Source organism: Balearica regulorum, chromosome 3 (assembly GCF_011004875.1).
Source record: "Balearica regulorum gibbericeps isolate bBalReg1 chromosome 3, bBalReg1.pri, whole genome shotgun sequence".
NCBI lineage: Eukaryota > Metazoa > Chordata > Aves > Gruiformes > Gruidae > Balearica > Balearica regulorum.
In genome coordinates this window covers 94,377,543-94,403,948 of record NC_046186.1, presented here as the reverse complement: position 1 = coordinate 94,403,948, position 26,406 = coordinate 94,377,543, and the positions used below count along the sequence as shown (strand labels likewise).

The 26,406-nt window shown below is 39.3% G+C and overlaps 1 long non-coding RNA gene across 1 annotated transcript in view; it reads right to left on the bottom strand.

The window, feature by feature from the left end:
- Positions 1-913: 913 nt before the first annotated feature.
- LOC142601301 (uncharacterized) overlaps positions 914-26,406 on the bottom strand; it is a 140,651-nt gene continuing 115,158 nt past the window's right edge. The window contains exons 3-5 of the long non-coding RNA XR_012834903.1: positions 6,329-6,459; positions 1,142-1,348; positions 914-1,052 (exon numbers count right to left, since the gene is read on the bottom strand). This is a non-coding gene — a long non-coding RNA (uncharacterized LOC142601301). The remainder of the gene's footprint in view (positions 1,053-1,141; positions 1,349-6,328; positions 6,460-26,406) is intronic.

Here is a 26,406-nt window from a genome sequence, read left to right as displayed (position 1 = left end):
ACTGTGACTATTTATCATGTCCAAGATGATACCTCCTACTAGATATTTTTTCTTCAGTAAGAAAACCTGCACCTTAAAGTCCCCTGGAGTTCCAGTTTATGTTTGCAAGTCAGTAACTTCCACATGTCCTTAGCCCTCCCATGACCTGACACTACAGTTCTTCCTCCACACCGAGCCAGTATTTGTGAGGTTTGGGACACAAGCCTCTGCACCATGAGCCAGGCAAGGGTGAGGGAGCCAAGTGTGTGTCAATGCCACAGTGTCAGGCAACAAAGAGGGTAGCCCTGGTTTACCAGCCAGTTCTTGATTCTCCCTAACCCTCCTGGCTTCTTTGAGCCCAATACCGGGTGTAAGTGTCCTACGCTACGTTTACCAGTCCTATCCTTTCCAGGCACAAGACCCAGGAACTCCCTCTGCCCCATGGAAGTCTAATAGTTGGCCTCAGAATATACAGGGGTCGTCCCTGTTCCAAAATTAGCAAGGTGGTACTAGTGCCACAGGTAGGTGCTAATTTAGCAGAGGGGGCAGGGGAAGGTGTGTTGGAGGTAATGAATTTCACAAAGAGCACTGACACCTTCATACATTGAAAAGTACGAAAATGTTATTTTATTATCAGGAATAAAACTTCCTCGTCACACTGAAGTTATACTCGCTTCAGACAGGCTGTTGGGAAGGGGAGTCCCCGTTTAGCAGAAAAGACAGGCTGTCTGTACCATTGGGAGACTAAAAATGTAGGTAGATTGATCAAAAGTCAGATAGGCAGGCAGGCAAGCAGGCAGAAAAATAGAAAAACAGTCTGGCCTGCCTGCCTATCAGTCCAAGTGCTTAGAGCCCACATTAGAATATATTTCCACAGACATTAATCTAAATATATTTGCAACAAAATTAACAAACAAAGAATGCTCTTACTTCATCAGGATGCATCCCTAGCAGTACAGGATCAGCAGCCATCTCTGCCTGCAGTCCCCACAAGACTGGACCGCAGTCTCTGGATCCCTTCATCACCAGTAAGGTCCATTGCTGCAGACTGAAGGATCTGACACCACTTCCTACTGCACATTTGAGAAAAATGAAGACAAAACCTCCCAAAACAGACCCTCTGACCCTCAGTTCCCTGTGAAGAAAAACTTTGTGTCCTCACCTGCATCTCCTAGCTTCCACTGAACCTCTTTTCCCAGGCTGCTCCCACTGCCTTGGGAAGTGATGTGGTTTTTACAAGGATTTGTAAAATGCCAAACCTGTGATCTTCATCAGCTGCATAAACTCCAAGAGAGAAAAGGCCTTTTGTTGGGAATACTGCAGAGCCTCGAGCCCCTTTTAATCCATAAATAAGATTTGTAATGCTGCACTGAGAACAGACAATGAAAATGCCCTGATTTTCGATATTAAACTACTCCCAAAAAAATTTATCCAAGCTGATTTATATGCACTGAATAATATATGTATTCCTCTCAACAAGCAGCATAGCAAGTGTTTAAACCTATCATCATTCTTATTACCATGTTATTTCTGTCTCTAGTGTTTTTATCTGATAGAATTTGGGGAGTTTTTACCAGTGCCTCCCTAACCCTACTTCACAGGTATTTTTAATCTTGGGTGTTATACTGTTCTTGATTAGCCATTTTGCACACTAATTTACCTGTATGGTCAAAGATGATTTGTGATTTCAGTGCTTGATATAATTTCTTGTTTTTCCTGTCTGTATCTTGTTTTGTGCCCCTCATCATTGCTTGTACTCTTTACCTGTTCCTTCCAAGCCCAGAGCACCTTCTCTTTTCTCCAGCTGTCTCCTTAAATTTCTCCATAATTCTGACACTTAAAATTTGCCAAAAATTTTGCCTCACTGATCTCTGCCAATTCAGGTTTGCAGACTCTCCCCTAGAGTTGGGGAACTGAAACAATTCAAAGCATGGCTGAGGGAAGGAGAGCATGCGGTTCAGTTCCCCTCACTGTATCGGCAAGAAATAAAATGATTTGCTGCCACACAGTGATGGGAAAATCCAGGCTGGGTACAAGAAAAGGCAGCAGACAGACGAATGTTTAAGAGTACCTTTACCCAGGCAACATCAAAGTCTTTTTACTGCCCCATCTTTCTGCTTCCTTTCACACCCTCAGAGCTGCTCACTTATATGCGCCTGTCTATTCATTAACATCTAATTAAGGCATACATCTGCTGCAGTTTTACATCAGCATTGCATTCCCCCACATTAAAACTGCCTGGAGCTTTCTGGTTTTTCTTCACATTTGTTTCCGGTGCACTAAGAGGAAAAAAAAAAGCTTTTTCATGCTGATTGACAAACAGAGGGAAAACAAACTCTGGGTTTTGAAGAGGATGAAAGAGCAGAATATGCTTCTCATCCAAAAACAATCTCTCCTCAGGGATGTGCTCCATAGAGAAGGGAGGTTTCTTTTAATTAAAGGAGCAATGAAGAGAAAAGAGTATCATAGCTGTAGACATGACAGTCAGGAAAGAAACTAAGTAAAAGCAGAGGGTTAGTCTTTTTTTGCCATGGGAAGCAATTGCACTCCATCACTTTACCTCACTTACCTGCTTGTTTCCAGCCCATTTCTACCTACCCAAAAGGTAAGCCAATGCCACAGATTAACAGCCAAACCTGAGATTATTTCCTAACCAGATTTCATACCATCCCTCAGGGGGCACGGCTTACAAAAATCACCAGTGACAGAGACAACGATGTTCCAGAAAGCCCCGCTAACTGGTAACAGCCTCCCCCTGCCCTTCCTAAAGAGCATATTCACAGCTCTTTCTGAGACATGGAGATGAAGCAAGCACTCCCAGCCTCTGCTAGCACATCTAGTCTTGCTCACTCTCTTTGTCTGATCAAGGACAGATTTCTTCTCCAAGTTATAAGATACAGATCTAGAGGAATAATCCTGGGTATTTTCCAGTCATCCCAAAGCACGCCATTGCTTAGCCACTGGACTTGCTTTCTACCAACCTTTCCAACAAATGCAACTGCAATTTCATAAAGATGCTAAAATGCTAAACTCTAAACCAGGAAAAAAAATAAACCAAAGAGCTTTACGATAAAGCAGCATACAGTGTTCAGCCATTACTTTTATCAGAAGTGACTGGAGTTTCTTCTCAATACAAGAAATACCCTGCTGCGGCATTTCAGCACGGAAATATCCACCATAAAGACAGACTGCATTTAGCAATGCAATTCTGCCTGCTGCACTGCCAACAAGAAAATACTTCCACACAGTCCACAACTCTCAGACAATATTGCATATATTGATAAAATTTAGATTGTTGCTGTCACTCAGTTTTTTTTTTTAACTTGATGATGCTCCAGAAAGACTTGCTGTTTAATTGCTTAATGTGGAGCTCTGGTAGTAAAGCACTTAGAGATGTGCCCACATCTATCACTTTATGAGAAAACTCTCTGTATTTTCATCTGTACCTGCTTGAAATATAAATATAGTTTTGGTCCCAGCTATGAGAAACAGAATTGGCATACCTAGAAGTCAATAGCTTTGTTCTATTTGCCAATTTGATTATAATTATATTTGTTTTGCTCTCAGATTCACTTTGAATTCCCTCTGATAAGACATACAGTGTCTTTTGTACACACATCTCAAAATGATTTGAAAAATTTAAATATTGATAGCATATGTAAACTCCAAAGGCAAATTTCATGGATAGATTTTTTTCTCTCCTCCTTTACACAGTAGGCTAAAAATCTTACATAAATTATTTCTTCTTGAGAGTTTTATCTTATTTTGAGTATTCAAAAATATCTTTTATAAAGACATTGAGACTTGATTTAGAAGCTGTCAGTGACAGAGAATCTATCATAACTGGAGGAAAGTTGTTCCACTGATTAATTACTCTGAATTTACCTTAGTCTAGCTTCCAGCTCCTGAATCTCATGGATCCATCTTTCTGACAGAAATACCACCTACAATAAGCCATCTCTTCCCACTATCACCTCTTAATTTTCTCTTTGATGCACTGAACAGATTAAATTTTCTTGGTTTCTCCCTAGAAAAGAATATTTTCCTATTATTCTTTTCTGAGTTTTTTCAATTTTTTTTTTTGAAGAATGACTATTAGAACTCAAAACAAAAGTGTATCATTAGCACCAGAGGTTCATGACTCATAGCAACAGTTATAACTCTCACTTAAGCAATTGAAATAGCTAGAAAGAAGCACGCAAGTCCCTCTGTGCCATGACAACTGCAAAAATAGTACTTCCTTGTTCATAAATGATATTTCCCAACAAATTCTTCATAAGTTGTACTGAGCCTTAGCTAAACCAGATTGCTCACTCACGTTCAGTTACTGATTTCAAGGATGAAGTCCATTTCCTAAGACTGACACACTTTCTGCATGCCTGCAAAATATAATCTTGTAAGGTGACTGCACAAAAATATGTGTTGAAGTATCTGCTTGTTTACTTCTGTAACGGATCCAGAGCAGCCTCTGTACCCCATGTGCAATTTACTATTATTCATTCACTAATTCTGAGTCATGAGAAATTTTACAAGTGTGGTATTTACAGGTGTAGTCCTCCTAGATTAGACTGGATCAAGAATAAACAGTGGCAACATCTGCTCAGAAAAACTTCTGTGGGACCACGACTCGAACTTTTACAGCTACTCTGTCACAACCCTGCTTCCATTGAGAAAATTACCACTAAACATCGTTCCAGTATGTACCTGTCTTAAAAATGCCTTGGATATATCAGAGATGCCTTCACTGAACGCATTTGAGATCTCAGTAATTATCCTTGTTTGTTGACAGCATCAATCTTTTATAAAAGCACGTTGATGGCATTAATTGTACTGCCATTCCTTTCAGTTTTCCCATGTGTCCTATCACTTGCCTTTTCATGATTTTGCCATGAGCAGTCAGTCACCTTATGATTTCCTAGACAAATTTAACAGCCTTTACAAATTTAACAGCCTTTAAGTAATTAAAATTTTAATGCACATGATTATACTGTGACACTCCTATTTTTTCCAACATTTAAAAAAAAAATTAATCCATGTCTAAAGGAGTTCTCCCCCTCCTTTTTTTTTTTTAAAGTACTCAACTGCTGTTTTTCAATAATCTTCATGATTAATATTAGAATACAAAGGATTTCACTATTACTCTAGTCTCTTGTATATGACTATAGCATTCTGCTTCTTTTGGAGTAGTATGTATTTGTCTTTTGGAGCAATATATATTTGCGAGTAGCGAGTACATATTGAACACTATAGCGTTTTGTGCATCCTAAAGATGTTTTTCAGACTGGTTGTGTACAGAGATAAAATATCTATTTTAACAGAAATAAGGTGATTATAGCCCAAAGGCTACTAGAAGTTTAGAGCAAGAGACTAGAACTCCACACAGAGTAGAAAGGGTCATGATCATGCTTGTGAATTCAGAAACCTTATTCTACTTTCTTGTGCACATAGTTCCAGTTTTCCTGATGGTATCATTTTCTTTCCTCAGACAAATGGCACATAGTGGAATTTCATCAGAATTTTACTTAATACTGGTAAAATATTGGGTTTAGTGGTGAATCATGATTCATGGGAAAGCAAAAGCTATTTATAGAATTTATAACTTGGACTGGTCAAAAATATTTTTATTGCAAAGTGTGTTTTGATGAGAAACTATCCCCAACTGAAAAAATGTTTTATTATTGGATAAAATAAAGTTCCAATTTATTTTACTCCATCTCCTTGAATGATGAGTACAAAAAAAATCCCTTCTTTCTGGTGTTTTTGCAGTTTTGAAAATAAGAAAAAGGAAGAGCACAATAGAAAAATGGAAGTGTAGTGTGTTTTCTCAGGAAAAAAACAATTCTGGAAAATAGTTTTCTTTGAAAAAAAAAAACTTTTCTTTGAAAACTTTCTGTGAATGATATTTCTTTCTTTTTGATTGACTCTAGTTGTGCCATCCAGAGCAAGAAAAGAAACAATCACCACATGATACAATGGGACACAGTTTAAATGGCAAATCACTGGGATGAAACACTCAAATTAATATTAGCTACATGAGTTAAATGAGTTGGAACAAAATATTCATCAAACAATTTCAAACAATAAATTAATTAATGCAAATTGTGATGTGTTCATAGAGAAATAACAAATGCAAAAAGGGCAAATTTCATTGTCAAATGAATTGTTCTCAGGGAATAATTCATCTATCTGCAGAAAACAGAAAAGAGTTGAATGCTAATGGGTAGGAATGAGGGGAACATAGCATAGGAAAAGAGCTAATTTGTAGATGGCAATAAGTCTACTGACTGTTTGGGGGGGGGAAGAGAGATGTGGATAGATACTGCTGAGTCTCTTGAAAAGTTGGACATACCTTAGGTTTAAGCCCATGTATCAGGTTTTGCAAGATTAATATTTTCAGACTGTAGGCTCTCCAGGAAGGTATCTTAAAATGAATGCGCAGCATGTAAAGGAAAAGCTCTGCTCTCAGCCAGGTCAATGAACCTTAAAAGTAATTGATAACTCTTATTAATAATGCATGGTTATAGAACTATTTGTTTCATTCTGGTAAATTTTGTAGAACCTCAATAAAATAAAACATTGTATTAGAATAATCATAAAAAACAAATCCTGCAGAGTCACGATACATTCGTTTTAAATACATTTCAGTTTCATTTGTCAGTACTCTCACATCTGCTTGCTGGGCACCCCTAGAACCAGTGCTGTTCCAGTAACGCAGAGCTGCCAGGAGGGTTCCGAGTCATCTGTGTGTTAAGCATCTCCTCAGCATTTGCTGTTTCATTGTGGCAGAGCAGTAATACATGCACAAATGTACACACACACAGACCTGAGTGCACAGCTCATTTTTTTCTGGATCAGATTGATTAGTTTTGGAGAAGGGTTAGAGAAAGGGAACTGATGTCAGTTGTCATTGATTCCAAAGATAAATGAGGAATTGACCAGCAAAATCTTGCCCAGCCAAAAGATAACAACACTTACAGTAAGCAAAGGATTAGCTTTGCTGAAGTATCAGAAATGCTTTTAGATAACATTAATTTCAAGTAGATTAATGTAGACATTTTGCTGTTTCAAGACCAGGAACACTGATTTTTTTTCTTTTTCAGTTTCAATTCTTTATTAGTTATATCCCCTATGGCCATTATGGGATGCCCCACTGTTTACTACAAGCTTAAGTTTCTGTACTAAAAATATCTGATTTTGTTCTGCATTCTTGATCAAACCTATTTTTACAAGGTAATAATTATATGCACGCTCTTCAGCTGTCAAATATATGTTAAATGGGAAAACATTTATTAAATGTGAGCACTAATGCCAGGAGAACCAGTTACCGTGACATTTCTTAAAAAAGAACAGAAGAAGCTGTTCAACACCTGCATACTGTTTTGTACCAAACTGCTCTAATTAGCACATTTTGAGATATGATTAGAGCACTAGAGGAAGCTTTCCAAATGCCATTAATTATGGATGTGATCTTAAATTATTCACTTTGAATATTTTTTTCTTGCTATGCCTCTTTTATCTTCCACTAACTTTTTGTTGCATCCTAGAACAGATCCAATTAAACCTCAAATGGAAGTTTGTTACGCTAAAGAAAAGGTAAACTGAAAATTAATCACCTTTTTTTTTCCTAAGGTGTTTGTCCTAAAAAGGGAGAACATGGGTGAGAGTCAATTTTTTTCCCCTCAAACATTCAACATTCTCTACCTCAACCTCTACTAGTATTGGAAGATCGATACTCATGCAACCATTAAGCATGAAAATTTACATCTCTCACTAAAGCAATATTATGGAATACAATGAAACATTTACATAATATTAATTTTTATTCCTTTTAAAGATCACTGTATCAGATCAGTTATCCAAGCCTCTGATATATCACAGATAGTGTCATGTGCGGAGTCTAATAGCTTGTGACCAACTGAAGAACCTTTTCCAGGCTCACATGCAGCCAGACCTGTCAGAATAAGTCTGTGCAAGGAAAGGAGGATGGCACTAGGAAGGAGGGAGGCAGAGAAAGAGGGAAAGGTGGAGTCAGAGTAAGAAAAAGGAAAGATGTGGTGAGAGAAGCTGAACACAGCCCAAGGTAAGAAGCAGACTGAGATAGAACAGAGGAGAGCAGTGAGGGGAAGGAGGATCTTTTCCTTAAAGTAGCACGGGGGCTGCTTTCAGGTTGTGTGTGGCACAGGGTGCTGCGATCCAGCACAGGTCTGAGGCTGCTGCTCCCTGCACTGATATCAGCCTAAGAGAGATCATCTGGCCACCACCTTTTTGTAGCTTTACATAGATAATGTCTGGAACCTTGGGTACCTGGCCCAGGTATCATACTAACTCCCATGCTCATATCCACATGTCCTAAATACCCCTCCAGTGAAAAATGCAGACAGCACAGTGTATAAATTGCTTTTGCTCCATCTTCTCTCATTTTTTCCTCCCTTCCACACATTAACCTAACTTGCTTGTGCCATTAGCAGGACAACATTTTTGCAGAGATAAAGAAAGAAAATTCATATAAATCTGTTTAAAAATAAAGCTCACATCTACACATAATATGCAGACACATAATAAAAGGTTCCCATGTATGTCCTCCGGTCTAAGCAGAATAGTTAAATAACCCTAGTACATACAATGACTGAACATTGCCCTGGATTTTATTTTTTTTCCTAGGTTTAAATTCCTCCTTTAAAGATTCCTCTGGGACGTCAGAAGCTACTAGCACATACTTGTTTTGTTAAAGACTGCTGATAAAATCCAGTGAAAGGAATGACTATTCTCTTAAAAGGTGTTTAAAACACGTGTCTGTAGAAAACAGAGATGAGCTGCACTCCAAACTGGAGTGCTATCACTTCACACAATAGCCACATCCTTCTTTAAGCTAAACAGAGCTGAAGTTGGTCTCCAGATAGGAGACCTCCAGGGAAGACACATCTAGGAACAATCATTCAGAAGTCTGTTCTGCTGATTCAGCGATGTTTGTTTGGTGTTACATGCAAGCTGTGATAAGGGAGGATTTCTCTTGCATTTGGCATCATTAAAGCTCTTTAGAGAGACAATTTCTAACATCCTGAATCAATACCTTATGCAGCTATTACAGAGTCTACTAGAGCATTCCTGATGTTTAATGTTTTACCTTGTCTTATTCATTAACTTCCTTTTGTCTTGAAAATAACTCCTGTCATCTCAGCATGAGCTGCTGTATCCCTAGACATTACCAAGAACTCACATGCTTGAGTGGGCTAGGGATCAGGCTCAAAACAGGTAGACATCCCATTCCTTATCCTTACTGAATCAATGGAGTTTGCATCATCTCTCACAGCCACATTGCAGTATCAAGTCCATACTGGACAATCAGAAACCCTTTAGAACTAAGTGAAAATGCAAAATGAGGATGGTAGAGAGACTTATTAGGTGAATAAAATACATTTAAAGGGTTTTTTACTGTCCTTTGCAACCTTGTAACCTTACCCACTTTATTTCTCCATGTTTGTACCTTATCCTCTATGATTGCTTGAGAGTCTAAGATACCATAACAAGGAAATTAGGACCTTCCTTGAACTAGTCATTCCTTGCCCTCAAAGTCTTGACATTTTACAGCAATAGCTCTGTGCAGCATGCAAGACACTTTCTGCCACCTGGAACTTGCTCAAAGTCAACATCAAGTTAGCAAAGATCTGTGAAAGACAACATTTCTAACTGATCTATCAACAAAAGGAAAACCTCTTGGAAAAAGCAGGTGCTTACAGAATGGAATCCTATCTTTAGTACTATGTACACACTGGCTTATTCCTTGAAGTTTTGGAAGAAAGAAGTTATTGATTTATGTAAGTTCACATTGCCTTTGCAATATTGCCTGTTGCCTGTACAAGCGTATTGGGAAAAAGATGATAAATGGAACAAAAGGCAGGAAAAAGAGGAAAAGTTGAACAAAAGGCAGGGAACTATAATGGAACCCAAATCTTCTGTGCTGGCTTCTCTGCCTACATTACAGATACATGAGTACATAACTCTAAAGTATTTAACTCCAAAGAAATAACGTTACTATAACTCAGAGTAACTTCATTGACTTTCTCAGTAAAATTGAGATCAACAGAAGAATCAAAATCACTCTAAGAAGTATCTCACATATGAGGTCTGACTCTTTGGTATCTTAACATTGCTTATCATCATTAATGTTGTTACAAAACATTGCCCTGAGTGTGAGAGACATCCCAGCAGAGGACTATTTCAAATGCTCTCAAACATCACCATGTACTGCATTCCACACACAAAAAAATTAATGTGTCATTTATATTCATTATATTGAATATTCAATGCATATCTTCCTGGCAACTTATTAGGACTGACATTAGGGCACGTGGAAGAGAATTTGAGACACCCTGCACATGACACTAACTTGTTATTAAATATAAGTAATTTTGATTAATTTTGAGTTTTGTCCAAATTTATTTTACCTTATTTTTGCTAAAACCCTTGCATTTCTTGTTCCTACAGCCTGCTATAGGAATGGCACCAGACAATATGAGTGGCTCTAAATCTAGTGTTAAGGTGTACCTTAAGTAAAATGAGCCATAACAGATCTTAAATGGAAGCTGTCTGTATCAAACACTATTCTCTAGTTACCCCAGTAGGAAACTAAGCAGATGGGCTAAAGTAGCAATAGATGAGAGAAACTGAATAACACCCTCATATTTGACAGCTACTCATGAAGGTCTAGAGAGGGGCATCTTAGAAAGTAACCAGTCATCCCCATTCAATTTTACATGGATGGAGGATTCCCCCCCCACCCCAACTTGGGTGTTGAAAAAACATTTATTTCCATAATTAAATATGTTGGAGAAATTATCAAAAAAACATTAGCTCTGCCTTTGCCCATTTTAAGCTGCATTGGGGGATATTCTGTACATTTTTATTCATATTAGGAAAGAATGTGAGTGGGAAGGAAATGAAGATGAATACCAGTGCTGTAAAACCAGATCTACTGATACAAAAGTGAGGTATCTGGCAAATCTTCAGTTAATCAGCAAGGAGACTTGTTGTTACCATAGATCCTCCATGGTACAGGTGTATTTGTAGTTATATAAGAGTTTCCTAAGTAGCTTAAGACAACTTATCTGTTCTATCTCCCTCTCACTCTTCTCTCCTCTGAACTTCCAGGAGAATTCAGTGTGTCCAAAACAATGAAGATAAATAACAAGAGAAGAGAGAAGACAGATTAGAGAAAATAGACCAAGAGAGAAAAGAAAACAAGGAATAAAATACCTATCCTTCCATTATTGGCTAGAGAAATCCTACCAATCCATCATGCTGGAATAAACTCCCAAGAAAGTAACAATGGATGGTTTAGGATACTCCAAGGCAGGGGTTCTCTCTCATATTCAGGACAGACTGGTAATGATCAAAGGCAATAGAATTTTCAATTGGTCCAGAAAGCAGGTTTAAAATGTCTAGTGTGGGTTCAGATTGTGTTCCCAGCAGAACATTTTCTGGTCACCTGAGTGCATCCCTTGGGGCCACCAACAGAGAGGCTGTGGGAATATCCTTTGCCTCATCGGGGCAAGGCCAACAATAGCAAAAAATGAATATGCTACAAGCAATACTATAGTTTCCCACCTCATTGCTCAGTTTTCATCTTTTAATGCCCTGTACATGTTCCCAGGAATCCCTCAGAGTAGCACATAAAACTCCCAGTTGATTGTCAGACTGCTGCTCATTATCAATACCTGAAGGGAATCACACATGACAGATGTAGGCAGTCATAGCCAGCCTACTACAGAAGAGCTAGCCCTATGCTAAGGAACAAAAGGCTCATAGATTCATGGGTACAGTCATTTATTGCTTTCAGTCTTTCCACATCCAGCCAGGCTTGTAGCTATCACCTGCACTACATCAAAATTACTATTCCCGATCTAGGAAAAGGCACAAATTACATTTTATCCTAAGTGGACTTGTTTCCCACTGGAAGTTACTTTCTACAAGTCATTTAAGGCAGGAGATGATAGCTCTTCAGGGGATTAAAATCATCATCTTTGTTTCACAACTGTTTTCTCTTCTCCCCGCTCCCCATGTGGAAGTAGTTCTCAGGTATGGCAGGCAGGAGTGCTGTTTTACTAGAAACATTTTTTTTTTCTGATGCTTGCTTTCATCTCAGTTAAAAATTACCCTTCATATCTTCCACAAACATTAAAGATCACCTGGTGAGTTTGTATGCTCAGATTCATTCTTGTCTGTGTACTCCAGAACATGTTATAGTCATCATTGCTACTACTTGCAATTATAGGAGAGAAAAGTATGCACCTGATTGATATGGAATAAAGCTAAAGCAAATGTAGACTCCAGCAGCTATAAACACACATTAGATTTTCTGTCTGTTACTATAGGGACAAGGGAGTTTTCAACCTCTTATAAGAATGCTTTGCCAGTTACAATAATTGCCAGTAAATAAATTGATTCATATCTTGTCAATTATAAATGTATGATTATCTCTATGTATGCTATCACCTTCCACACTGTATATACTGTACTGAAGAATTTCCACCCTCCCAGCAGTGAAATTAATCCCAAATAGTCATTTTGGGGCTCAGAAAGTAACAAAGGCTGCCAGACACACAGAGAGAAGATTTTTTTTTTCACAGACCAAATGTAATGGTCTGTCTTTGAACTGGACGAAGATGGCCAGGTTACATCTACTCTTGCAAGAAAAATCCAATTGTGATTTTCTAATGATCAAAATCATGAGGTTTGGTTTTGTATTTCATCTCTGGCTGACTCAGACTCTGAAGTGTTGGGTGCCAGGAGTGGGGATTAAGAAAAAAGTTAAGACACTCGACATGAAAAATTGTGACTTTTTTTAAAGTTACAGAATCCAATCTTTATGCCAAAGGAAGCCAGGTCTTAGTTCAAAGCATCTAAACTCACACATCTCAAACATGTATTTGTTTCCCCTTCTAATTTCTCAGTGGATGCATAGGTGCCTGTGTTGGTTTTGCGTGGCAAGGTTTTGGTAGTGGGGGGGGGCTACAGGGGTGGCTTCTGTGAGAAGCTGCTAGAAGCTTCCCCTGTGTCTGATAGAGCCAATGCCAGCCGGCTCCAAGACGGACCCGCCACTGGCCAAGGCCAAGCCAATCAGCGCCTCTGTGATAGCATATTTAAGAAGGGAAAAAAACAGTTAGAGAACGCTTTTGCAGCCAGAGAGAGGAGTGAGAAGATGTAAGAACATCTGCAGACACCAAGGTCAGTGCAGAAGGAGGGGGAGGAGGTGCTCCAGGTGCCGGAGCAAGATTCCCCTGCAGCCCGTGGTGAGGACCATGGTGAAGCAGGCTGTCCCCCTGCAGCCCATGGAGGGAGGATGAGGGGGTGTAGAGATTCCACCTGCAGCCCGTGGAAGACCCCATGCCAGAGCAGGTGGAGACATCTGAAGGAGGCTGTGACCCTGTGGGAAGCCCGCACTGGAGCAAGCTCCTGGCAGGACCTGTGGCCCCGTGGAGAGAGGAGCCCACGCCAGAGCAGGTTTGCTGACAGGACTTGTGACCCCGTGGGGGACCCACGCTGGAGCAGTTTGCTCCTGAAGGTCTGCACCCCGTGGAGGAGACTCACATTGGAGAAGGTCGTGAAGGACTGTCTCCTGTGAGAGGGACCCCACGCTGGAGCAGGGGAACGATGAGAGGAGTCCTCTCCCTGAGGATGAAGAAGCAGCAGAAACACCGCGTGAGGAACTGACCATAACCCCCACTCCCCATCCCCCTGTGCCACTGAGGGGGGGTGGAGGTTGAAGCCAGGAGTGAAGTTGAGCCTGGGAAGATGGGAGGGGTGGGGGGAGGTGTTTTTTAAGATTTGGTTTTATTTCTCATTCCTCTACTCTGTTTTGCTTCGTAATAAATAAGATGAATTCCCTCTCTAAGTTCGGTCTGTTTTGCTCGTGATAATTAGAGAATGAGCTCTCCCTGTCCTTATCTCAACCCATAAGTTTTTTTTTTTATTTATACCTTTTCTCCCCTGTCTAATGAACGAGGGGAGTGATAGAGCAGCTCTGGTGGGCACCTGGCCCTCAGCCAGGGTTAACCCACCACAGTGCCGATACAGCTCCTCCTGAAGATGAGACTCTGCCTGTCGATTCCACAGGCAGTTGGATTCCCCATGCATGTAAAATGTAAGAACAGCTGTGTCTCATTTATGCTAGAACTCATGCTATCCTGAACACTTAAGGGGATATTAAAAGTTGCAGTTGCAACTTGTGCTTGATTTTAGCTCCCTCCACACCAATCAGAATGGTGAAAAAGAATTTATAGAGGCATGAATCAAGTCTAACGCCTTCAGAGATTGGTAATTCATTCAATGGCTGACCAGAACTATAAAAGCCTAGACACTTTATAAAAAATGTTTCCCATGTGTTTCTGATGGCAGTGGTAACTCTGCAGCTTTAGTGAGAGGTGACAATAACCATCAGTTTCGGTATTGACTGAGACATGGATTCCTGCCAGTATTCCCAGGGGATTCTGAAGGAGAAGGTGTGCAATCAAACCTATCTACATCAGGAAGTGCAGACAGTGAAAAAGCAGGACCCTAATATAAAGTACAACTCCTGCCCAGTTTTTCCCACTGAAAGTTTATTTTTCTTGACAACATAGTTTACACTATTTGATAGATGGGATGCCGCTCTGACAACGCCAATTACACCTCTTATTCTGAGTGTAAAATTTGAGGCATATTATCAAAACTCAGATAACACCACAGTCCATGTTAACAGCACTGCTGAATTTGTCATTTAACAGACCCTCTGAACTGTACTTTTTTTTGTATTTAACATTATCTCCATTTCACTGATAGGAAACTGAAGCAAAGGGTCATGAAATATATGGCTTTAGAAAAATTCTAGCACATTTTCTTGGTCATGTCAGGGTCTTATGACAAAAAGTTAAGAGTGGTGAAATGAGTTTTACAAGATGATACAAATTATGAGCAGCTGAGTTAAAAGCCAGAGCTCCACCTTCTGACTGTCTTTCCTCTAACCACCTGTAGACCTTGCTGTTCAGAAGACAAGGCTTCTGCACTCTATACACTTTAGCTCTTTTGCTCAAGTTGTGAGCAAAGCATACACCCTGGAAACCATGTGATACCAGCTCCATCTTCATCTCTCATGCTTTCTAATTAATGCAAAACATGCCAGAGTTAAATACACAGGTTATAACTGGTAATGGGGAGGTAGGAACAACCTTACTTTTTTCTCCCTTGCTTAAGACAATTCACAGCTTTCACAATTATACAAGCATGTTGTATTTATTAACCCAGCAGGCACCGTCAAATGCTCATCAAGCATTTGCATGTAATCTTCAGTAGAAAAATTGCTTTTGATTGTAAGTTTATGGTATCCAGCAGTGATAGCCAATTTGTTGCATTGCAAAGCCACCAGAGTGACAGGATTCCACAAGAGCCTCCTGAGAACCAAGGGATACAGGGGTTAAGCATCATTCAAGGAAATCTGTCAGTGAGATTAACAAAATTAGACTTTGTGCAAAAGTTTGCATTGTTCAGTTGATTTTTTTTTTCCTGGTAACAACATTTTTATATCACGCCATACCCCAGATAAAGCATTATGCCTATATAAATATCTACCCCAAAAATCAAGCATCTCTTTGGGTTCAACATGAATTTAAGAAAATATTTGTTGTAAGTTAAGGCAGCATTTATGTCTAAAGACATCAGTACTTCACCATACCTCAAAGGTATTTGCATGTGCCTGTGAGTCCATGACATGCCCTGGGGTGTCCTCCCACCACAAGCTTTTCTAGCACTGTTCCAGAGCACTTTAGCATTTCTGATGACAATGACAGCAGTATGACCTACAAGTAATATATGAAAAAATGTAGAGCATGGAATGTTCTTGCAAGGCACACTTAGCAAAAAGTCAGTGAAGAATGACTCAAATGCCAACAAAGCCAATGAATTTAGAGCAAACCTCTTGGAATAATCTTCCAAGAGTAAAAATATAAACACAATTTTAATTTTATTATAGCTTTGTGAGAGAAAAAGGATAAGACTCCTTATTTCTGTATGAGAGACAGCCCTCAAAGGCCACTGGTCATTTTAGGAACAGGCATATTGTGGTTCTCAGCTACTTTGCATCATACCAGTAGCAGGGTGTTGGGCTTCACAGACTACCTTTCCTTAATATTGCATTTGCCTGGAAATATTTTATTTTCAAGTAGTCTGATGTATTATACAGCAAGATAGGTCTGATCATATAACAACAGCATGTTTTCTGTTAAAAAGGACTTACTCTAGGTTGAGACATGTTGTCCCTCCACTACTGCATGATGACAGCTGAAAGGTCTTAGAGGACCTTTCACAGTAGGATAGCCTGGAAATACTGCCCAGAAGTTAGTGTCTGGTTGCCCCAGCTGCATTCAAGGAGTTGCTCCAAGGAAAGAACATTATTCCTTCCCCCTTTGGTGGGTTTTGTTTACTTTTATAATTAAATTTCTACAAGGGATTACTTCCAATCTTAACTCTCCTTTTGTATTCAGCCCTGATCAGATTATGGCTCTTGATGCAGTCAAGTGGATTGTCATGTAATGCTAAAAAGAAAGCATTGCAACATCTGTGTAGATAATCCAAAACTTGATATAGGCTCCTCGCTAACCTTCTCTAGTTACTGTAGAAGCCCTAGTGACTGCATTTTACAGAGGGGAAAAAATAAGACATAAAAATGAAACATCACAAAGTTTTAAGTCCGATTTTTGCATTAGCTAAGGTGTTTTTAGCTAATTTGAAATGTCTCATCTGAAAGGAATTGTCCAGCTTCATTCCTAGGCAGGGACCTGTCTCCATTTCAAGCAAGCAGTGTTTCTAATCATTGCCTGCTAATGAGCATATTAACCCCTATTTCTGTTTGCATTGTGATTTCTTTCAGCATTTTAGCCTAGTCAGCTACTATATTACTAAGGAGGATCATTACTGATGCAATAATACTTACAGATTCAGGCTTATTGCACAGATACAGGAAAAAGGCATCTGTTTATTTTAATTACTTTCTAATCAGATAAAGGAATTAAAGTGCGATGGATCAAAGGAAAAGCTGCAACAAAAATGATTCAATGAATTGTCTATAACAATAAGCAATAACAACAAATCAATACGTTACTTTTTCAAGCCACAGAATGAGCATCAACCAATGAATCAGCCAACACTGGTAACATGAAAAATACAAACCATAAGGAGGCCAGATGACCTGCTGAGCAGCTCCCAGAAAATCTAGAGCTACAATGGGAACACAGATATTTCTGGTGCCTTACCCAGCACCCCGTGCTGTACTCCCTGAACAGCCAGCACTGCAATTTTAGCCACTGACATCAGCAACAGTCATATTTCAGGAGGTCCATCTGTGGTGAGGCTAGTTCAGCTGTCTAGGAGGTTCCCCCCTCTCCTTTTCACCCTATAAAGGGTGTGTTTTTCAAAACTCTAACTACAACACAAGAGGCTAACAGAAAGAGGTGGCTTCACCACTAGGACCAAAAAGAGCTTTTTTCACTGCAGCTGAACTCAGTGCTGAAGATGCAGTTTTAGCATACAAGCTGACCTAAAAGCCAGAGGCTCACTATGACAGCACAGAGACCAATGAACACTGTAAATTTGCCACCGTGTCCACCTTGTACTAAACACTAGGATAAAATGTTTAGTCATCCTCCCCACTTTTGCCCTTAAGATCCTCTCCATCTTCATTTTAAAATGCATTTTTAAACTTCCTTTACAGGCTGCTGAGCTTTCTCTTCTACAAACCTATAGCAAGATTAAAAGAAGTTATCCCCTGGCACCAAATAGGCCACTCAGAAAATTAGTTAGCATGAATGGAGAATGAATCACTGTTAACATGTGTCAGAGCCCTGAGTGCACCCCCTTCCCCATCCTGGGGGTTTTGTCTGCCTGGGCTCAGGGCCAACGCTGACCTGATGCTGCTGGTGGCCCAGGGGAGAGCTCCTGCAGACAGTACTGCTGGTGAGCCTCAGTGGAGACATCCCTTCCTATGGGACAGGGCTGTCCCTTCCCCACCCAGCATGGCCCCATTGATCCAGAGCCTGACCCCCACCCCTGGGCTGATGTCCCAGCCTGGCCTCAGCCTTGTCCCAGGGAGGTGCTTGATGTCTGGGGCTGGGGCTACCCCCAGCTGCCCCGCTCCCTGGCTGAGATGGTGAGACAGCCCTGGCTCCCAGCCTCAGGAAGCAGCTTGCTCACTGGGTGCTCTTCTGTGACAGCATGATTCAAACTGGGCTTGTTCCAGTGAATCCAAGCTTTTCTACCTCCACGTGAGCATACCCTATGCACACACATGTTCCTATGTAATGCTATGCTGTTATTTTTTTATCTTCTGAATAATGAACTGAATAATAAACTTTGGAAAGTGCTAAGAACTTTTCTTTTCCTAATTATTCAGCTATTTTTCCCACTACATTTTTAGCATATGTGCTGTTTTCTTCCTCCAAGCTAAAACAGAAACAGTTTTAAAGTATGTGTTTGATCTGATAGGATGTGGTTGGGAAGAGAAGGAAGTTTATTACAAAGACATTCGTGTTCAGATAGCCTAACAGGAACTCAATGTATTGCCATTGATTTTCAAGTGGTATAAACATGGTCTGCCCTCAGACGGTGCATCTCAAGGAATAATTGTGTATTAGTTGGCCACAATGTAAAAACAGATTAAATATTCACATTTTGGTGACAGCTGTAAGATTACAGTTGACTTTTCAGTCTTTTTTTCCAGTCCTTCTTTCAAAATACACTGCTAGAAGTCTGCCCTTACAAACATTCATTGACAATGAATATCAGGCTTGTTGACTAAATTCACTGTATCCCAAGCCAAAAGTTTTTCACAATCATATTTGCCTTGAGCAGAACATTGAGTAGTTTATGAAGATTAAGTTCAGCTAATAGCACTACCAAACAAAATAGAGGGGAAAAAAGTTATTTCCCTAATTTGCCCACAGCAAAAAATTAGATGTCATGAAGTAGAGATAATTTTTTTTTTAGTTTTTCACACAATATACCTGCTTCTGAAGCCTAATAATTAATCAATTATTGCAAAAGCTTATGGTGCAAGTCCAGTGACAGTGAGCTTGAACTTGATCCAAAGCCATTTAAAGCAATGGAAAATTTTCTTTTGATATAACTGTGTTTTGTGTCCAGCTCTACCATGCGTCATTCCTGACACTCTTACTGTCAACAACTAAACAAATGTTCTTTATACAAGCCCAACATCCTACATGATGGGGAAAATAAGTGGTTGCCTTCAGCACTTACAAATCCCTGTGCTTCCAAGTACTATTGATCAGTGCTACAGCTTTCTCCTCTGCTTTAACACCCTTTCCCACAGGTCCAGACCCTTTTTCAGTATAACTCTGCAACCTCAGATGGATGGATGAATTAATAAACCTTTCCACACGTTCAAACCAGAGACAACTCCATCCTGCTTGTTTACCAGAAGAAAGTGGTACAAAGATGATGAACCTAATTTGTGTGTTTCTGAAAGCCTCTACTTCATGCTTTTAGTAAAGAATATTTGAGTTCTGTCCTGATTAGCAGATATGAGCAGGTATTTTTGAACCAACATTAAAGTCCTCCTTCCTACTGTCTTAATTTATACACTATTCATCATTATCTTTTTTTTCCCCCACTATCTACTCAAGTCCTCTTCCCATGAACTTTGTACACAAAGTTGGGAATGGATGAGTTTAAACAGGTATCAGTATATGAAGTCATATGTTTAGCATCTTCATTCAAAATTCCAGTCAGGATCTTCAGAGTATGATCAAGGCATAAGAGCTGGGTAAGGATGTAGGGAAGGAGCCTATTTCTTGTCATTCTTTCCTTATCTATAATAAAACCATATTCTACTGGAAACAGAGTTGACTTTCCAAGTCAGGCTCTTGTCAGACTCAAGGGAAGCAATTAGATGTAAAGCAGGCTACCTGGTATGACAGTAATTAGGCTCTAGATCTGTGGTTATCAGGCCCCAAAGCTGCACTGTTAAATTAGCTCAGAACTTTAATTAAACCTGTAGTAACAACTTACTTTAATTTTGTAATTATTATTTTATCGAGAACACAGCTCAGAGGGCTGAATGGCTCACTGAACTAGTAAAAACCAATATAGCTATTTCCCTCTGTATTATCAGTAGAGATCAGAACCACCTCAGCTGTTACAAACAGTTATTATCACAAGTATCTCTGGCTCTTTGGCATCTACAGAGAAACAGAGAATTAATTAAAAGGCTCCAACTGGTGTGCAATTAGCATTTCCTACTGTCAGTTTAGATTCCACGTAGGCAAGCAAAGCAATCATAGGCTGTAGATATATTAATAGTAGCATTATGGTTCAGGGCATTTTGGTGACTCTTCTCAGTGTACCCATTCACCAGGCATGGATTGCCTTTGCAGACCTTATTTGGCAAAAACTAGATTCTTTCAGAAGAAAATGACCCAGAAGGTCTGACCTGCGCCTCCTAAACTTCACTTTATGTAAATGCAAGGTCTTCAGCACCAGCTCTTTCAATCCACTGAACAAGTCCTGTTGCACCAAATTTCTCATCAATGTACACAGTCACAAATGGCAATGGGTCACTGGGATTTTACGGCACATTATATACAGAGAGGGAATGTTAAAAAAAGCCAAGAAAGTTGTCTTCATTTTCATCTATCTGTGCACAGCACATTGAAGACAAACATATAGACAACTACCTAAACAAGGCCCCTATTCACATATTCTTTTGTAATACAAAGTTAGAACCAACATGTAATACAAAGTTAGGGGACATGAGGGATGTTACTATTATGATAGCATTTATTGTGTGCATTGGTACTTCATTCACAGCTCTGAGCTCAGATACTGCCTATCACCAGTCTCTGCTATAATGTCTTCAATCTCTGTACACACCTGCAAGTACTACTAGCATTAACAGCCAGGCTTTTACCCCACAATATTAAAATAAGACAACAAAAATAGGATCCATTGACTCCTACTGATAGATGAATGCCACTGAAGCCAAAAGTAGCTCTGCCAGTGAATTCAATGGGACATTTCACTCAGTGCCCGGTAGCATCTGGGATAACATGCCAAGAAAAGCAGATATTCTTGGAGAGTACACTGCCATCTACACAGCTGTAGAAGAAATCAAAATGGAATGGACACTTGTAAAGGCAGAATTTTGTTCTTAGTTTTCAGCCACCCTTAGCTGTAACATAATTCTAGATTTTCTACATATTAAATGAAAACTTCTGCTATCTAGCACTGTTAACCAGTGCTTTACATCAAAGAGTTATGGGCTTGGTACCAGAAGATAAATAAACAATGGAAAACTTCTGGGGTGGACAAAGGGATTCTTTTTCTGGAATTGTGCCTCCATACAGGAGGGATTAATTGGGATGCTCTGTATTTAAATCATTACTCTATAAAAACTATTAATAAAGCTCATCTGGTCCATTCCTGCTGCCAAATGACAATTGTTTCCTGAAGTACATAACCACATGCTCTATTTCACTATGATAGGATTTTATCCCCATAATACTTTTATTTAAAATAGAAATAACATCCTTAGCTCAGGTTTTAAAAGAGGCAGAATATTCATTAATCTAATTTTTACTTTTCATCATTTATGCTCTTAATTACTTCTAATTTAGCACCCTTAGGATAAGAAAAGTTGCATGATCTGATTCCCACCAAATACAATGACAATACTGGTGTGTGTGCCTATCTTTAGACTTGAAATCTACACAATACTACTACTACGATAATGTCTAATGAACTTTTTTTTTTGCATTTCAAACACCACAGAGAAATCTTAAGCAGCACATGCAATCTCTCTACTCAAAGAAAAAGGTTAAATACACTAATGTCAATAACAGATTCTGTAAAACCTTAAAACCCAAACAAAATTCTGATTGTATTTAATTGGCAACTGAAGAGCAACTAACAATATTCTTTAGGATTTTGGAGAGAGGAATCAGTCTTCAGAATCACAGCCTAAAAGTTCCTTTTAACCCCACAAATAAAGGTCTTCATTATACATTTTAATTATTACCTCTATCATATTCAATTCATATAATTAAAAGAGAAGTTACTGAAAAAAGAAGATTTCTGAGCTCTGAAGTTCAAGAAACATTGAATGCACTCAAGTTTCACTGATAAACTTGTTCATACATACCTTCTACCCAGTTATATCTTCATTTTTTTCTACTTTTTTGGTTATATTTTTTGATGCATTCTTCCAGGCAACTAGATAGATACTTCAAAAGAGAAGTACCAGTTTTCCAACCTTGTCATCAATCTCAAAAATCCTTGCAGAGTTTTGTGATATGCCTGGACAACCAAATACCACAGTCTCCAAGAGACTAGTCCTGGCGGCAAGAGAAGATTCTTCTGAGCTGAAACCCAAAGTAACATGGTGTATTGATAGAAAAAAGCTGTTGTGCCAAGGTACTTCAAATTTCAGCTCCTGCACAAGCCAAAAAAGAACATCCTGCATGACTGCTGATGGAGATGGGGATAAAAAAAGTCACTTCCAAGGCAGCCAGGTCTCAGCTTCTCACAGATACTAGTCAGTTCCCAGAAGCACATTCAGAAACTAGTTGGGAGGTAATGCAGTATATGAACTTGACTTACAGTCTGTTCCCCACGGGACATGAAACTGAGCAGAAGGTTACAGCTATTCCCTACACTAGCTAATAGTTTTGCATGGTAGCTGTGTGAGCATCCTGCAGCACAGGTGTTATAAGAGTATGTTATTAAAGCAAGAATCCCTAACTGAATAAGCACCTCACACTGCTTGCCAGAACATCCATTATCAGAGACCACCTACACCGTGCTCTATCCCCTACAGAACAGCTCACATCTCTAAAAGTACAAGGCCTGTGAAACAGTGGCTTTTAGCCAGCTTCTTTCTGTGAAAGAAATGCCATGAGCAGCACAGTTCTCCATGACAGAAATACATCACCTTAAGAGTATAACAGTCATCTCTGGAGTACATTGAACAAAATCAATGAGGAGGTGAAAAAAGTCAGACATTCACAGCAAAAGGTTTTTTATATATGTATATACATAGGCTTTTTCTTTCCCCACCATCAGGTGCCAGATTAGTGTGAGGAAGAGACAAGACACTGAGGAACTGGCATCAGCCAATTACAGCACTCTCTCAAGTGGAAATTAGAACAGCCAAGGTTATAAAATTCCTAGAGTAGATTTGAACTAATTGGTTTTGAGCCAAAAGTTGAGGGTTGGGGGTGGCCTTAAATAGCGTAGTCAACAATGATCTACTTCATAAACTCATGCTATTTTACCTGATGCTTCAACTCAGACTAGCTAGGAAAAAAATGTAGAAAATTTGTTTCATTTCTATTATAATTTTTTATTTTCTACTGCATTTTTAAGTTTAGAGTAATATTACTTGTACATTTTTAACTGTATTTTAGAATTATAAAAAGTTTAAAAGCAGTAAAAGTGAAACTTTTTACCTCAGTCCCAAATAACTGCATATAATCTTCAAATTGTCAGCTAAACTTAAAATAACTAAAGTAGAACTTCAGCAATTTATTTTTTTACACTGATGGGAACTACCTGAAAATTGAAATTATAAAAGTGTCATGATTACAAGGACAGAGGCATCTTAAGGCTGCTGGATAACAGCATAGAGTAGCTCTTTCCTAGTAACTACAAAGTCAGTCATCTGATACAGCATTTGGATATCACGAATCTTCACCTCCCTGCCGTGACAGGGCAGTTCTTCACTAACCATGAACCTGGACACAAATTATCTAATCTCTGCAAATCTTATTTAAGAATCTGGGTCATACCTCAGTCACGCTGATGCAAAGCAGACTACCTTTCTTCATTTTCATAATGCTATTGTGGATTTACACAGATATAAGAGCTGAATTAGGCCCCCAATTTTCCAAACATGAGTACCTGCCAGGGTCTCAGCACTACTGTTTCTGTGGATAACAGTACTCAGCATTGATGCAGCAACGAGGCTGATATCACCCAGCTCTTCACTAGTACATTCCAGCTGGAAGTCCAAACCGATGAATGATGTATTTAGGCACACGAAATGGATCTCCACTTTTCAGTGCATCACAAAAATGAGGGGCTTTTGAAGTTATTTTCGGTAAATTCTGTTATTTAGATGTTTTATGTGGGGTTGCTTGCTCAATGGCTTAACACAGCTGCATTGCTACTGTCTGAAAATATGTCAAGCTGTCAGGAAGGCAGCTTCCTAATAGCCCTTAGAGCATCGGTTTCAGAGCACATTACAAACACTGCTGATCCCCTCAAAATCCCTCTAAGGCACACAAGTCAATATTAATATTATTACCACCTTTTTTTTCAGTTGTTAAAATTGCAGTAGAGAAATATGATCAGCTTTCATCAGCACGACAATGTGGAGAGTAGGTCCTCATGTGGCATAAAACTTGTTAATGCCATTGAAATCAAAACAGGAATGAAAGTATTATGTGAGAGTCTGCACTTATAAAATGAGAGTTCCTTAATTGTTATTGTGGGTAATTTTATTAGGAGATGGGGAGCTTACAGAGAGCAAATGAATTGCAAAGTCTAAGATCATCTTTCCTATCTAACAGCTACTAAATTACATTTTGAAATAAATAGTATTTAAATACTTTTGAGCAGAAGAAATTGCTATGATTGCCTCAGGAGATGTTACACAGAACCGTTTGCAGCTGTGACGTGCTGGGGGCCTACGCTGTGCTCTATACTCTTCCTTACAATGGAATGTTTCATGAATGAAGTTCCAAATGCACTGAAGAGTTTCAGGTAAGCTGTCCAATGGCTGTAAGCATAAAAGGAAATTCATCATTAAGACAAGTGAATGGAAATAACCTTTTAGGTCCTGTTTTATGGTCATTGACAAGCTACATGTAAATCTTGTTTATCTTTCACTCTATAGACATTTATGTCCATCTAGTTGACACAGGTGGGTACTGGTACTCCCCTTGCAGGGAGGAGCAGCAGTGCAAGGGCCAGGGCAGAACAAAGGCTTCCAGGTTTGCGTTTTCCTTCCCTTGCTACAAGGCACAATGCGGGTAAAATAGAAGTAAACCAATCAGTGAGCATGGAGCTGATTGGAGGCAGGAAAGCAGTGATGGCCAGGGTGGGTTGTCTACTCTGTATTTCTAAACTTCTGCAGTGGGATACAGGGGCAGTGAATTGGCACAACTCCAGCTTGAATTGGCAGCCACTCCAGTCTCTAGGAGTATTTGAACAAGGGAACTTCATTTCTCTTCCACCTATATATCTGCAATTTAAGGAATCCAGCTTTTCCCCCAAGTAAGTCAGTCATGCTTCAGGAGCTTCACTGAATTTCAGTGAGATGTCCAGCCATTGTGAATGCTTACAATAATCCTGCTTTAATATGTAATAATATTTTAATATATTAACCTCTAAATAACAAGAGACCCAAGAAGGACCCAATATAAATAAATCTTCAGGCCTGTCACTGTATATAACTCAGCTGATTTACCTTATACAACACTAAGTAGCAGAGTTTTAAACCCATCGGAGTTAGTAATGATGACAAAAAGATGTATAAGGAGATAAATTACTCCCTGCTCTTTGCTGGCCTGCTGGACTAGCTGGGATGAGAAGGGACATCTGCACCTGAAAAATATTCTAGTTCTTGCAGGTTTGTTAAGACAGCCCACAGATCCCAGGTGTGGTGATGTCCCAGGATTGAGGCACAGCCAGCACACTCTTGTGTAAGTCACTGGCCAGTCTTTTCACAACAACAAATTTGAGTACTACTCTCCAAGAGAAGTTTTATAATCATACAGTCCAGAGGGGAAAGCCTCCCTAATCCACCACTGACTCCTTGTTCTGTCCAGTGCCTGTGCTAGAATTTTACAAAGTAAGAAAGCTTTATTGACTGGAAGTATTGCTTTCAAAACAAGAAGCAACTCAAATGTCTTGGATCAGCCTTCATTTGTGAACTGGCAGACGCAGCACAGCCATGGGAATAAATTTATAGGTAGGATGAAGCAGTCGGAATCATAAATTGACTGCAACCAGAAAATCACAGTTCTCACATACTACAGCGTCAAATGGTGCTCTAAAGACCTTCCATACCCAAACACAATCTGGCAAGTATGTTATTAACTGGACGCAAAAGCTAAAATAATTCCTCCCTAAATTCTCCTTGGGGAAATGAAGCTTTATACTGTCCTTAATACAAGCAAGTGCTTTACAGGCATAGTTCAATCCTCTACCAAAGTACTACCTATCAGAATTGACATTTAAACACCTTTCCTGCTGTAGGATTTTTAAGCAATAACATTTTCAACTTCTACAGCAACTTTATCTAAGGATCTTGGAGTGGTTTGAAAGCATTAATTAATTTAAGCTTCATGAGATAAAGAGGTAGCAACAGCACTTTCCACAAAAGGT